The following is a 9,728-nucleotide window of genomic DNA, read 5'->3' as shown; positions in this document are numbered from 1 at the left end:
GATAATCTCTCCTCATGTTGCAGGTGGGAGCCTTCTGGGTTGTGGGTGGGCAGGCAAGGGAGATGGGGAGTCGTGGGGAGAGAGTATTCGTGAGTGGACTAAAGCTCCCCTCACTTGCTGTTTTAATCCTGGCTGCAGGGAGAGGGGCAATCTGAATCTAAGGGAACTTAAGCTCAGGCCTAAAAGAGGTACCTGACAATCTTGAATCAGTGCTTGAAGTTAGTGGTTTCTTTTCTTTTTCTTTTTTCCTCTCTCTAAAAAAAGTGAGGCCATCTGCTTTGGAATCTGTTTAACCCTAAGCATGTGGGGACAGGTTGCAGCTGTTGGTGAGCAAAGGAATAGACTCTGCATGTGCTTAGGTGCTATCCTTAATGCCTAAATTTCAGGCCCTGCTGTTGAATGTGTGTCACTTCTGTGTATGTGGCACCCTTGTGTGTTTGCATCTGGGTGTGTGTTTGTGCGTGTGATACCTGGGTGTCATGACCTGGCCCAGGAAGTATGTCAGAACCCGTAGAACGCACCCCTATGCTCTCACCCTCTGTCAAAGACATGTTTCTGATACACAGCCTACTAAGTGCTGAGTCTGCATAAACATGTTCTCACAGTAACAACCACAAAGTGTCTGTGTCATTGTCCTGTATAAAAGCAGATACCTAGCTAACCAGAGCTTTTTAATGCAATTGTTTTACACACTTAACGTAATGCTCATTAAGTACCAAAGCCAAAAATGTCCAGTATCAATCAGATAATCTCTGTCAATTGAGTAAGGGAAGGATTGCATTCCTGTTTGTGTTCTTACACTGTAGAGTCAGAAATACAGATTTGTAAGTTTAAACTATTTTTCTCTTCTCCATGCACCCCCACCTATGAATAGAAGATGCATTTTTGTATTTTGCTAGCAAGCAGAGCCTCTCTTATCTTCAAGGTGGCCTTGAAGAGACTAATGTTCCAAAGAACAATCACTCAGACTGACCGCTTCATCTAACAGACTACCCAAAATGCAACACTTTGCAGGAGACAGAAGAATGGACGGATTTATAACTTCATTTTAAAATTATGTGTTGTTATAATAGTGTATAATAGGTAGAAAGAGTGAAAAGGGTGAAAGAGGAGAGCGCAAAATATGGTCTGAAGCTCAACATCAAAAAAATGAAGATCATGGCCACTGGTCCCATCACCTCCTGGCAAATAGAAGGGAAAGAAATGGAGGCAGTGAGAGATTTTACTTTCTTGGGCTCCATGATCACTGCAGATGGTGACAGCAGTCACAAAATTAAAAGACGCCTGCTTCTTGGGAGAAAAGCAAGGACAAACCTAGAGAGCATCTTAAAAAGAGACATCACCTTGCCAGCAAAAGTCCGTATAGTTAAAGCCATGGTTTTCCCAGTAGTGATGTATGGAAGTGAAAGCTGGACCATAAAGAAGGCTGATTGCCGAAGAATTGATGCTTTTGAATTATGCTGTTGGAGGAGACTCTTGAGAGTCCCATGGACTGCAAGAAGATCAAACATATCCATTCTGAAGGAAATCAGCCCTGAGTGCTCACTGGAAGGACAGATCGTGAAGCTGAGGCTCCAAGACTTTGGCCACCTCATGAGAAGAGAAAACTCCCTGGAAAAGACCCTGATGTTGGGAAAGATGGAGGGCACAAGGAGAAGGGGACGACAGAGGACGAGGTGGTTGGACAGTGTTCTCGAAGCTACCAGCATGAGTTTGACCAAACTGCGGGAGGCAGTGGAAGACGGAAGTGCCTGGCATGCTCTGGTCCAGGAGGTCACGAAGAGTCGGACACGACTAAACGACTAAACAACAACAAAAATAGGTAGAAGCACATTTTTGTAGCCCAGTGAAAAGTAAGCACAAGGTGTTCACCAACTGTCCATGCAGCTAGGCGGGGGCAGGCTGCACGGTGGTTGTTGGGCTTCTTGGGTGCTGCACATGGGCAAAGCCACTGGGTGTTCCCCAAAATGCTGGTCCTCCCCAGATGCCAGCGGGGGTTGCTATGCTGCTGTCCTTGGAAAAGATCGTTCACGAGCTAATCATGTAAAGAGAATGTTATAAAAGTGTCTTGAATTTTGTATTTGGGGTCCATAATTTGGAGAATTCCTCTGGACCATTTTATGCTTTCTGCAGACTGCGATAAATATATAAATATATAACAGGTGTCCCTACCCTGGCATTCATCCCTCTCATGCCACTGTGACAGAGCATAGGATATGTTGTAACTCAAAACCTTAACAAAGCATACTCGCACCCAGAGTCTATAAAGAAGAGGAAGAACTTAACACCAAAAATAGGGTGTGTTGTCTGGGTTCATATCTCTCATGCACATCTAGAGATCACAAGTGGAAACTTGTGATGGGAAGTTATGAAGAAAGGGCACAGGACATAAAGGGGGCACTAGGACACAGCATCATAGCACTCCTAGGAGCTTGAGCATGTTGCTAACACTTCGCCATGTAGAACCCTCATCATATCAAACACTCAACACCAAAACCACATCCCAGATCACTCCACACCACACAAGTAAGGAAGAGTGAGGGTACACATCTTGTTATATATAACTGCAGAAACTGATAAGGAAAATTTGGCTTTGGCTTTTACAACCCAACTCCCCATCAAGGGACTCTGTGTCCCATTAAGTCCATCACTGGTCAGAGAAGAATTCATGGAGGCAGGGACCAGTCAAAGCAAGTCAAGTCTTTATTTTTCTGTTGCAACAGAGTCCTTCCCCCTTCCCGTCTTGCATGGAGGTGAGGACCCAGAAAAAGTATGTAAGAAATTGCCCCCCACCAAAGGCCACCTTACAAGCATCATACCAGCATCACAGAAAGAGGAGGTCTACAACAGAAATGTGAAAGAGTGGCTTCCCTCCTGCCTGTCAAGATACCTGATAATGCTTGCTGATCACCTTATCCTGGTCTGTCTGGGTCATCCTTTTGAAATAGTAAATACCTTAGTTCTTGAATCCATTGTCCCAGATCTCCCCTATTCATCTGAGGTCTATGGAGAGTCATGGTGGCTTCAGGATATACTTATGTATGTGCACTTATGAGCATTCATTTCATTTATGACACCTTGGCATTCTTATAACACAACCAGCTCTCTTGTGTCCTGATAGTATTCCCTTTGCCGTATGTGAACACCACACATACTGCTCCGACATGGTTCTCCTCAACAGCCAGGGAGCAGGCACAGGGGAAGGCAGGAAGTAACTAATTTCTACTGTTTTGCAGTAGATCTTCTTCTGTATTCTTTCTCCCTCATTCCTCATGACCCATATCCAGCACCACCTCCTTGCCCTTACTTTTAAAGCTGCCTCAGGTGCAGCTGAGAGGTCCACAAAGTGATGGAAACTTCTCGGATCCGCCTTGTAGCAACCTGAGACCTGAACTTAGCCCTCCTGTTTAGAGGCAAGGCGCGCCCGCGCCCCGCTGCCGTTCCCGAGGCGCCCCGTAGGTGGCGCCGCCGCACTCCCAGCTGTGGCGTCGGCAAGGGAAGGCCAGAGCGCCGAAGCCCCAGGGTCACGTGGGGCTGGCCGCCGCGTGCGTGCGTGCGTGCGTGCGCGGTGAGGTCAGACGCTCGCGAGGCGCCGCCGGCTTGGCTACCCGCCCGCCATCTTGGCCCCGCTGTGTGTGGAGGCGACGGCAGGCGCTTGCTTCGGCCTGGGTGAGTGCGCGCCTGAGGCGGCTCCGCGCGGGGCCAACGGGAGGCGGGGACGGAGCGCGGGGACGGAGGGCGAGGCCGGGGAGCAGCGGGCGCGTCAAGCCGGCGGCCGGGGGAGGCTTCGCCCTCCGGCACCCGGCGCGGGGAGGCCGCCGCCGCCGCCGCCGCCGCATGAGGGGCCAGTTGCGGGGCCTGAGGCGAGGGCGGCGGGCCGGAGTGAGAGAAAGAGGAGCGGCTCCGGCCTCCGCTTCTGAATGGGGCAGGGATGCTGCTGCGCTTGGTGGCGGAGGAACGAGGAGAGGGGGCGCGGGGGGGGGCGCGCGCGGAGGAATTGGGACCGCGGCCTTATTTTATTTCCCCGTCTCTTGCGCCTCCTGCCCTTTCCCACTTGGAAGGCTTTCCGGCGCCATTCTTTCGTCCCCGCTTCCCTTTTCACGCGTAAGCTTCCGGCGCGTCCCGTTCCCCTCGCCCTCCTCCCAGATTCCTTCCCTGGGAGAGGAAAAATGAGTAACTTTCTCCTGACTAATCCAGGCCTGGGCTGCTGCGGATCCTTTATTACTTGGGGATGCGCCACCACCACCCGATTTAATTCGTTTCGTTAGGCAGGGTGAGGTTTTGCAGCAGCCCCCTCGGGGATACATTTAGCTGGCTGGTTGTTGTAAAAAAATGTCCACCCCAGCCTACCCCCTGAAGGGTTCTTCAGGGCGGCTAGCAGTCTATAAAACCTGGTGAAAACCCTATCTGGTAATTAAAATGTCAGCAATAAAACCGGTAATGCCCAAAGGTACCTTCCGCTTCCAGAGGCCTAGACAAATACGAATGCCTTCAGAATTTGCCGAAACGTGGCTAAGGAAGGGCCTGCCTGACCTCCCACTCAAGGGAGTTCCATCAGCAGAGGTGGAGAAAGGCCTCTCTCACACTTTCACCCTCAACTGCACTCTAAAGTGTTGGTTGGGCTGCATGGAGAAAGGTGCACCTTCCAGTACTTTGGTCCCAGGACCATGAGATGGTGGGTGCCAGTGTATGTGAGAAGGGGGGTTGATTGGGGAAGAAAAAATGATTTATTTGCCATCTGAGGATAGCACCTCAGTGGGCTGCAACCTCTGTGTTCAGGACAATCATTGGATCCTCTCTCCACTAGCAAGTTTGGAGCTAGAAATGATTCCCTTCATCAGTCTAGGGGGTCTCATCAATGCAGTTTCCAATAAGGCCTCTGCCACCTTTCCTGCACAGGAGAAGGTGAGTGGACTGGTGGAGAAGCAACCAAGTGCCCCATTCCTCATTTACACTCACCATAGAAAGCAAGCTGCTATAGGAGGGAACTCCAGCATTCAAAATCTGCCAACTGCATTTTGCACCCAACTATTGGCCACTTGTGACCATGTGAAGATGGCCGGGCACCAGGATGGCGCCTGACGTTTCCACCATCTACAGGTGCATGCTTGAGGATCCTTGCCTGTTTCCACACACTATCCATTGTATTTTATCTGCACACTCAGGATGAATTTCAGGAACCAAAAAGTCGTATTGAAAAATACAACTTTTGAGCTGTCTGGCCCAAAAATGTCAACTAGGCATTCTGCTTTGGTGACTAACCTGACTTAAGGAGCCATTTGGTGCCTAGCTTATATATCTGAGTTTTTAACACTGCAAGATGGGCTAGACATATTTTTCAATACAACTTTTTGGTTCCTGGAATTCATCCTGATTGTGCAGATAAGTTATAACTGATCGAATTCTACAGGATGTGCAGTTCCAAAGTTGCCTGCTGCGGGTTACCATGCATACCAGAGGGCAGTGTCATGGCATGTATGAAAAGCAAAATGTGGAATTCTGGTCATAATAATAAAGGTAGCTGAACTCAAGGTTGGGAAAAGTATGGTCTGGAGTTCAGCTCCTACCACCCCTAACTTCTAGCCTGCTGGCTGGGACTGGTAGACGTTGGAGGACTACAGGGCCTCCTTCCTACTTTTAAGTCAAATTCTGAAATTTTTAAAGTAAGATCACAGCCATTTCTTATTTCTTTACCTATACCGTGGTACCTTGGGTTACAGACGCTTCAGGTTACAGACTCTGCTAACTCAGAAATAGTACCTCGGGTTAAGAATTTTGCTTCAGGATGAGAACAGAAATCGTGCTCCGGTGGTAGCAGGAGGCCCCATTAGCTAAAGTGGTACTTCAGGTTAAGAACAGTTTCAGGTTAAGAATTGACCTCCGAAACAAATTAAGTTTTTAACCCAAGGTACCACAGTAAATTTCTACTGTGGTATGACTGAACATACTTTGGTATTTTTAACTTTTCTGGCTTCAACTGCTTAATGCTTAGTGCTTGATGAAAATTTTTGTTTACCTCTTTGAATCTATCATTATGAGTTCTGCTGATTATTGTCAGCTTGGTAGAAGAAGTTTACCCTAGAGTGGAGTCACTACTGTATGAGGATTCTTCTTATTTCCTTGGTGTCTTTCCAAATGCTTTCATCTCACCCAGCTTCTATCAGCAGTACAGGTTTCAGACAATTGCAAGGACACTTCTGTCTTAGCATTAACAACAGCAACAACAACATCAATTTTATTATTTGTATTCCACCCATCTCATCTGACTGGGTTGCCCAAGCCACTCTAGGCAACTGCCCAGCAGAGTAGTAAAAACATGATAAAACATCAAACATTTAAAACTTCCCTAAACAGGACTGCCTTCAGGTGTCTTCTAAAAGTCAAATAGTTGACATATGATGGGAGGTGGTTCCACAGTGTGGGTGCGACTATTGAGAAGTCCCTCTGCCTGGTTCCCTGTAACCTCACTTCTCGCAGTGAGGGAACGGCCAGAAGGCTCTCAGTGCCCAGACTGAACAATGGTGGTGGAGATGCTCCTTTTTATATACAGGGCCAAAGCTGTTTAGGGCAGGGGTCAGCAAACTTTTTCAGCAGGGGGCCGGTCCACTATCCCTCAGACCTTGTGGGGGGCTGTGCTATTTTTTGGGGGGGGGGGAATGAACGAATTCCTATACCTCACAAATAACCCAGAGATGCATTTTAAATCTCACATTCTACTCATGTAAAAACACGCTGATTCCCAGACCATCCATGGGCCAGATTTAGAAGGTGATTGGGCCAGATCCGGGCCTCGGCCCTTAGTTTGCCTACCCATGGTTTAGGGCTTTAAAAGTCAGCACCAACTGGGAGCCAATGTAGATCCCTTAAGAGCAGTGTTATATGGTCCCAGCGGCTGCTCCCAGTCACCAGTCTGGCTGCCACATTCTGGATTAATTGTAGTTTCCAAGCCACATTCAGAGGTAGCCCCACATAGAGCACATTTTAGTAGTCCAAGCGGGAGATAACCAGAGCATGCACCACTCTGGCATGACAGTGCACGGGCAGGTAGGGTCTCAGCTGGCGTACCAGATGAAGCTGGTAGCTGCCCTGGACACAGAATTGACATGTGCCTCCATGGACAAGTCCAAAACGACTCGCAAGCTGCACACCTGGTCCTTCAGGGGCTCAGTTACCCATTCAAGACCAGGGAGTCCACACCTGTCCGCCCCCTGTTCCCCTATAACAGTACAGTGGTACCTTGGGTTACAGACGCTTCAGGTTACAGATTCCGCTAACCCAGAAATAGTACCTCAGGTTAAGAACTTTGCTTCAGGATGAGAACAGAAATCGTGCGGCGGCAGCGGGAGGCCCCATTAGCTAAAGTGGTACCTCAGGTTAAGAAATGTTTCAGGTTAAGGACAGACCTCCAGAACGAATTAAGTTCTTAACCAGAGGTACCACTGTACTTCTGTCTTGTCAGGATTCAACCTCAATCTATTAGCAGCCATCCATCCTCAAACCACCACCAGACATTCACACAGGACCTTCACTTCCTTCACTGGTTCCAATTTAAAGGAGAGGTAGTGCTGGGTATCATCCGCATACTGGTGAACACCCAGCCCAAACCTCTTGGTGATCTATCACAATGGTTTCATAAAGATGTTGAAAAGCATGAGGGAGAGGATAGAGCCCTGAAGCCCAGAGATCTGAACACTCCTCCAACACCACTCTCTGGACACGGCCCAGGAGGAAAGAGTGGAACCACTGCATAACAGTGTCCCCAGCTCCCAAGTCCTCTGGGCAATCCTCCCCATGGCAGTCCCCCAACTTTGGACAATCCTTCCCTTCCACCCACCCACCCCCCACACACTCCACCTCCCTCCAATGACAATGGGTGGATCACTGCCAGTTTTTTTATACTGGGAGTAGATTGCAGTCTCTTGGGAGTTGGACGTGCCTGATTTAAATCATTAGGAAAGGAAACCAACTCAAATGATAGCTTTAAATGGACTTATCCATTTATATTATTCATATTTTTACAAAACAATGTTGCGCATCTGACCAGAAACCATGTTAATTCGTAACTACATAAGAGTATTATTATTAATACGGTTATTTCATTCTTACATCAGAAGCCTACATCTTTGTCACATATTATTATGATGTCACATTTTGCATATTTTCTTTTTTTACCTATAGAGGGAATCAGTGTTAGAAACTCAGATATACAAGCTAGGGGTCAAGTGGCTCCTTAAACCAAAGTTACAGTCTCCCAAACGGAATGTCTAGTTCCCTTTTTTGGGCAAGTCTTATTTTTCAAATGATGGACTGATTGTGATAGATTATTAGTTAAATATTGAGCTATGTTACGAATTCTGAGAACTTAAAGAAGAAAAGTCACTTTATCCAGGGATAAAGTGATCCCCATGATAAAGTCATCTCCAGATGGAGATGTCAGGCACCACCTTGGCTCCCAGACATCTTCACTTGGTCGCAAGTGGCCTGCAAAATGTGCCTGGCTAATTTCAAACACTGGAGAGAATGTCTTTAAAATATCCTCATATAGGGTTAGTCTGGCCAGCAGCTCTCACAGTTTCTGAGGCCAAGCATGGGATTATAGGAACCTGCACACAGCACAGTTTTGTCAAATTTCCAATGTTGCTTCACTCTGCCATGGTGTAGCCAAAGCAGCACAAAAGAAAATGGCAAACAAAAATGAAATTCCAATGACCAATAGGAATAAGATCTGATTGTTAGTTGGGAAACTTGAAATGTATTTTATCAGTGTTTTATTTTATCAGTATTTTATTTACATGAAAAGATTTGCATAATTACAGTAAAGCCGTACACAACAAATAAAACACAACAAAAAGTACACAACAAAATTGGAACACTTTCTACATATTTCTAAATATAGTGGAACCTTGGTTTTCGAATGTAATCAGTTCTGGAAGTCTGTTCGACTTGCGAAACGTTTGAAAACAGAAAATCAAAGGGCTTGTCAGCAAAGTGAATGGTGAAAATGGAAAAATGCGCTGTGGAAGCTGTTTGACTTCTGAGGCGTGTTCGAAAATGGAAGCATTCACTTCAGGGTTTTCGGCGTTCAGCAGCTGTGATGTTCGAAAACCAAGGTTTGACTGTATAAAGATAGAAAATAATATCAATAACAGCCAAAAACCCCTCCAAACAATACTCCAGTCCAAGAGCCTGTTCAGGAGCCTCAGCTTTTATAGCTGGAGTCAATCAGCTACATAATTTATATCCAAATGATTTAATATTTAGTTATTATTTAAGAGAAATTTCTATTTACCATGTCATGTTGTCCGAACCCAACAAACCGTAGTTTATCTAAAAAGGAAGCTTCCAATCTCAGTCCCCCACCTTCCGCTAGTGGAAGAGATGTACAAGTAGGCACTTCTAGCCTCACTATTCCTTAGCCAGGGAATGCCATGAGGTTGCTAGCTCTTCCCTTCCTTTAGGATAGAGGACAGAATTCCACATCTGTCATCGGTCTGGCAAATGCACCAAGGTTTACTGGCTGTGTTGTCTTTCTACTTAGTTTTCTGAACTGCCCAAAAGACAACTAACTGTAATTCATTGCAATGTGGTATACAGTCATGCCTTGGATCTCAAACATCTTTGCTCCTAAACAAATCAGTCCAGAGCAATCGAAACCCAGAAGTAAGTGTTCTGGTTTTTGAATGATTTTCGGAACTCAACATCCAGCGCGGCTTCCAGTTGGCTGCAGG

General features: G+C 46.8%; 1 protein-coding gene across 13 annotated transcripts in view; it reads left to right on the top strand.

Annotated features, from left to right (window-relative positions):
- Nucleotides 1-3,562: 3,562 nt before the first annotated feature.
- PRRC2C (proline rich coiled-coil 2C) overlaps nucleotides 3,563-9,728 on the top strand; it is a 77,778-nt gene continuing 71,612 nt past the window's right edge. For all 13 annotated transcript variants that reach the window (XM_079980986.1, XM_079980984.1, XM_079980992.1 and 10 more), the window contains exon 1: nucleotides 3,563-3,669. The gene's annotated coding sequence lies outside the window, so the exon portion shown is untranslated. The remainder of the gene's footprint in view (nucleotides 3,670-9,728) is intronic.

This window comes from Podarcis cretensis (genome assembly GCF_951804945.1).
Source record: "Podarcis cretensis genome assembly, chromosome: 6".
NCBI lineage: Eukaryota > Metazoa > Chordata > Lepidosauria > Squamata > Lacertidae > Podarcis > Podarcis cretensis.
Note: the sequence above shows the minus strand (reverse complement) of the source record. Positions and strands in the feature narration are given on the sequence as shown.